General features: G+C 39.0%; 1 long non-coding RNA gene across 1 annotated transcript; it reads left to right on the top strand.

The window, feature by feature from the left end:
* Positions 1 to 1,790: 1,790 nt before the first annotated feature.
* LOC106945732 (uncharacterized) lies at positions 1,791 to 5,622 on the top strand. Its single transcript, XR_001424625.1, has 2 exons — positions 1,791 to 1,998; positions 3,258 to 5,622. It is a non-coding gene; the product is annotated as an uncharacterized LOC106945732 (long non-coding RNA).
* The last annotated feature ends 215 nt before the right edge of the window (positions 5,623 to 5,837 follow it).

Consider the following 5,837-nt stretch of genomic DNA (forward strand, 5'->3'; position numbering starts at 1 on the left):
TTCAGGGGGCCGGACCAAATGAGGAGGCGGGCCGGATCTGGCCTGCGGGCCGTAGTTTGGGGACCCCTGATTTAAGGAAAGTACTTTTTCCAAGTAATAATTGACAAACCGCTGAATCAAGTTGCAATGATGGCATCATATCAATAGCAGATATATTATACTATTTCACAAACAGAAAAATAGCTCTTTTGGCACCTCTTGTACTGTCCTGCTTTGTAATCAATCTAAAATGTCTGTTAGTATTTTTTAAAAGGTGAACTTGTCTGTGCAAATGAGAAAATGTGTAAATATAAGTAAAAATGTGTTTTTTATGTTACAGTTTGATCATTTTCTTGCAGTATCATTATTTAGTATCAGTAAAGTAGGAGGTTAAAACCAGTTAGAAATGTTTTATTACATTATCATTACAGATCTTAGAACCGCTTAGTTTGAAACTTTCCTTAAGTTGTAATAAAATACAATTGTTGCTGGGTCTGAGGATGTGTTTGGCGGGTTGCTTCATTAAATAGCATCTAAAACAGAGTATAACATTGTTTTTTCAACTATCATCTTTAAGAATCGGTCTGGTCTTTCGAGACAACCTCATTACGCCCACCACTGGTGGAGACAGGAGAACTAATAGGCTCCGGTAATATAGGCCCTGTTATGAGTTACTTCATCGTTCATGTAGTGTGACATCCCACTACTCCCTTCATATCCTTCTGCTCCTCTCTAGACTCCATTCATTAGCACAGGACAGTCCAATTCATTAGTGTGGGCTGCCAGCCTTGTTCTGAGATGGTGATGTCAGGAGAAGCCACTTTTCCTCCATGGTATTCTTTTCTCTCTTTGCCTCTCTTCCTCGTTCTCTCATCAGTCAGTTTTCCTGCCCTTCGCTTGGCCAGACTAATGAGTCTTCGTGGAGCCACGCGAAAAGAGCAAATCAAAGATGTGTCTAATGTTCGTACATAAACGCCACACAAGCACTCCAGGATTTGTGATTTTGAGTGAGATCAGGCTGAAACATTCAGTCACGAGTCAGACGGAGCTGACAGAGCTGTGATATATGTGAGCACTGTGTACCTGTGAATGCAATAACTCATTACCCTTTATCGCTGCCAGCACAGGCTGTGCAGCCTCTTTTCTCTTGTGCACACACAGTCAGTCGTTGTTTCTTTGTGTCTCTGCCATCTCCATCACAATTCTTACCATTGCTTTGTGTTCTCTAAATGTGACATTTTTTCCCTATGATTGTTGCTACAATTATCTTTCTTATTGTAGAGCTGAGTGACAAGTGCCTCAGGACTAGCATTTTGTTGTTTTGATGGATTCCTTACCACCAGGATTTTTAGACCTTTTCAGCTTTTTGCTTGCGGCTTGTGATGAAATCAAACGATGGGTAGTGGCTGTCCAGAGAAAAGTCTTCAGCTGTTGAAAGAGTCCAATGGACACAGAACAGCATGGAGGAGAATGTTATCCAGACAGATGTAGAAATAAGAAATGTATCAAAAACATGTCACCAGGGCATCCATATTGTAAACACAAGGGCCAATTGAGACTAGACAAATTGAGACTTTGAAAACAACACAGTGGACCGAACTATGTAACGCAAGACACACATCTGGTTTCCCTGCTGTCTGAATGTGTTGTTTTTGCTGGCTCCTCTTTTGGATGTCACAGGTAGTTAGCTGCTAAACTTATATTTAGGTTACATGAAAATGTTTATCTTGCAACACATGTTGGAATGTCTAAAATGAGTTTTCGCCTGTGTTACATGGCTGCCAGGCTGTTTGTTTCTTTCCCCTCCCCCTCTTTTGTTCTCTTCACAGGTAGTGGGGGAAGCTGGTGTCAATCTCCCCTGATTGAGCCTCTTCAGCCAAGGCCCAATCAGCATCCAGGGAGGCCTTATATAAGCAGCCCAGCCGGGGAGCTGAGGAGATCTCTCCAACGGCCTCTGTTATCTGATGCATGTCTTCCTGCTCTTTGTGTGAAGGTTTGTGGTGGGAGTTAGAGGGCGAGGTAAGTAACACCTGGATAGTAAATTAAGTCCATTTAGTAAAAATCCATTTCTTTAAGTCCATAAAATGTGTATCAGTGATGTGTCACTGCATCAAGAAAAAATGTTTTTTTTTTTTGCTTCAATGTCCACGTCTCATTTTTTCCCGTCCTTAATTATTGACACCATTTTGGGATGAAAGTTTCATTCTTCAATGGTGTAACTGCTGGACATTTGTTTTAAACAGATCAAACTGGTACCATCTAGAATCGTACCCAAAGATGAACCAGACATTTTGAGGTGCACAGTTGTCTTGTAGATAATTTGGTTGATTACTTTTGAATTTTTTTTTTATGCCTTGAAGAGGCAGTTTCAGATGGTGCCTTAAAATGCATTCATAGGAATTCCTCCAGTTATGTTATCAAAAGCTGTCATCTGGGTTTTCCTCAAATTGTTTATAGGGATAATACATCTACTGTATGCAAATGTGATCATCTTATCTTGTATCCCAATATCTACATCCAAATATAAAACTAGCTGAAATAATATTGAGGACGTCCATCATCATTTTTCCCTGTAATTTCATAAAAGTACTTAATTACATTTGAATGCGAAAATAAATTTGATTTTTTTATGTAATATTTCATCAGCTTGATCAATTGTGTTTAACCTTTATTTGGTTTTACAGCATGAGAGTAATTTGTCGTACCGTAAAAAATCTTCCGTCCAGCTACAAAGTGAGAGAAATGTGCTTTTTGTATTTGCACATTAAAAGGAGTAAAGTGCAGCCTCACAGAAATATTGTTTTTAAAGCCACAAAGAGGAGCGAGAGGGCATTGAATTTATTTGACAGCCTGGCGCCTTCAGCTAACTCCCGAGAGGGGTTTGTCTGGTTCTCACTCGCTTCTCCACAGCTTTTTGCTCATTCTTTTCAGTTGCATGTTGGTTTGGAAAAATTAAGTTGTCATTTACTCTACAGATTCACTTGGTATTTACATATGATGGTAATAAGAAAAATTGTGTTTTCATTAAGTGATCTGCTCTAACACAAAGCTTCTACTATAGTACAGAGATATATGTTCAAAGCAAATAAAGTGGAGACCGTGACAGGCTTAAACATAAGTCTGATAGAGCTGTGGTGATGTCACCTAAACAGAAAACAGCTATTTTGTAAAACCAGTTTCTTCTTTCATTTTGTGAAAGGAAAATAAGTTGTCAGGTTTGAGAAACTGATGAAATTAAATGAAATGCACTGCTAACCTCCGACGTTTGGGTCTCTCAGTTCTCCCAACACCCCGGCGCCCCCTGAGAGCAGCGAATCCGAATGAAGTTGGCTGCTATTTGTCCCTCTCACAACCTCTCGTCCATCAATGTCGCCATGTGCCTCCAGCTGGAACAGAAGAAAACACCAGCTTCATTATGAACAGATTACCCAGAGCAGGAAGAGTCTCACACCTCTGCTTATCAGAGCAACCAGCGCATCAAAGCAACAGGGATAGGCAGAAAAGACGTGGAAGACACAGTGCTCAGAGAGTGCATGCTGATAACATCCACTGCAAATGGCTTCAAACGTCAGTGCTGCTGGTCTCACTGTTAAAGAGCGTTTTTATTCGTCGGCCTCTGATGTAGTCGACTTTTTATAAGAGTTTAAAGCAGAACCATTTTTGACCTTGCAGAAACGGAGACATTATTGAGTGTCCAGTTTATTTAGACTTCTCCAAACTGACAATTTCTGAGTAGAGCAGATTCAATATTTGCTGGTTACTCCATAACCAGCAAAATGTATGGCAAGATATATTTAAAAAATAGTTTCTTTCCATTTTACTTCCTAAGTGCAACTACTCATGCATTTATTGATGTGTCAACAAATTTGCAAGTTAGTAGACAGATGGATAATTTCCAGGTTTAGTCAGTCCCACTCCTTAAAAATCAGATAAAAAGGGACTGAAAGTGCTGTATTAACTCCCAAGAGAGAAAAGTGCATTTGCTGATTTAATTTTTTTTTTTTCATTTCACCCTTTTTACAAGCATAAAGCCATATGTGCATCTAGTCGCGTCTGGCACAGTGTCTTTTATGTGTGTTAGATAACAGATTTGGACTGCATGTTATCACGAATTGCACAAAAGCTGGTGAAAATCCATTATCACCGGACAAACCTTTTATCCGGTTTCAGCAACTTTCAGCGAAATTCCAGTAATGACGTTCCAATTTTAACATCTGTGAACATCTGGACCTTTGAGTGGTTTATCTCTTACAAAAGATTCACTGGTGGTTTTGCACAGAGGTCATTGTTATGTCAAAGATTATGTAACTGCACACTGAACAATTAAACTGAACACATAATTATCTGTAGACATATCAACACAAATGTGAACAGGAGGTCTGAGCAACAAAAAAGCAATCAGTTTGTAACAAGGAAAGGCAGATGGCCATTTTTACTCTAAACAAAAGGAATAATCCCTTAATGCAATGAACCCTCCTCCTAAAAAAGGACAATTCTGTGCTTACTTTAGCTGTGTGCAGTCATTAGGGATGCTCTTCATCAAGTCAATTTTATAATTTATCTTTGACAGAATAATTCAATGGTCTCTCATTGTTAAACACATTTTGCATAAACATGATTTTATAGATACACTGGGTTTTCCATAACAATTTTTTTCTTTCTTAAGCCCTTTACAGTAAAGTGTTGAGACTATATTGGGTTCTGCACACTTTGCACAGAAAACATTATGATATCTTTCTCAAGCCAAGTTAGACTTAAGCTAGGCTGTCCTAGGAACTCAGGTTGGGACAAAATATGTATCCCTGTTAAGTAAAACTAAAACTGTGGGGTTGTGACACAATACTACTGCAGACGACTGTAGCGATGGTGAACATTTGTGTGTTGTTTTGCGGTACTTTAAAAATTCTGAGTTAACAGATTTACATCAGAACTCTACATATATTTTCAGTCTATAGTGATTGAACTCAAGCTGGCTGGTAGGGAAGCATCTTTTGATGATGCCTCACTTTTCATTTGCATACCTGCACTAGATGTAGTAGAGAACCGGTCAGCAAATACTTCCAAGAAATTACAAACATGGACCAAAGTCTCCTCAAATCAGAACAATCTATATTTATTTCCATCTTGTTGCCATTTGCTTCTGGAGGATGTTGGGGAGGTTTTGGTATTTGTTTAGTCATGTGATAGTAATGCAATGCAGGGCTGTGGGAAAATCAAATGAAGCAGGGTGGTGGTGGTTGTTGTTTTTCAAGGTGTCAAAAGGGTAGTGAAAGATGGAAAAACATTAGCAATGCTGGCAAATATTAAATATTTCCCATTATTGAGCAGCAATACCGATATTGATATTGGCCCAAATTTTCATATTTGGTAATGATCCAAATCCTCCTCAGGTGAAGTAGAAGGTATTATTATTATATTATCCACTTTGTAAGAACACATAGTTAATCCTTGAAGAGTGGGTGGGGTTAAGGCCATTGTGGCTGATGGGGCAGTTTCACAATGCACATCTACATCAGATTTCTCTTCTCTTGCTTAGATTTAAATCATTTTGGTTTACTTATGCTTGAAAAAAAGTCCAAGAAACAGCATGGGGTGTTATGTAACAGCCTCACATGTTGAAAAATAAAAACGCTGCTTCTGTGACCCTGCGGTTCTCTTTTCCAGCTAAATTTGCTGAACAGCACCTTCAAATATCTCTAAGCCAAGTCAATGTCTTATGTTTCCACTGCCACAGGGAAACGACGTTGCGGTCCAACACACTGTGGTGTTTCTAGCAATTTGAATCACATTCATTTGCATAGATGTCAGACTTGCAACAGACTGATCCACCTTGCTGTTTCTGCCTTTGCTTTTATCTT

This window comes from Poecilia latipinna, unplaced genomic scaffold, assembly GCF_001443285.1.
Source record: "Poecilia latipinna isolate Pla-1442-1.1 unplaced genomic scaffold, P_latipinna-1.0 Scaffold159, whole genome shotgun sequence".
Classification (NCBI taxonomy): Eukaryota; Metazoa; Chordata; class Actinopteri; order Cyprinodontiformes; family Poeciliidae; genus Poecilia; species Poecilia latipinna.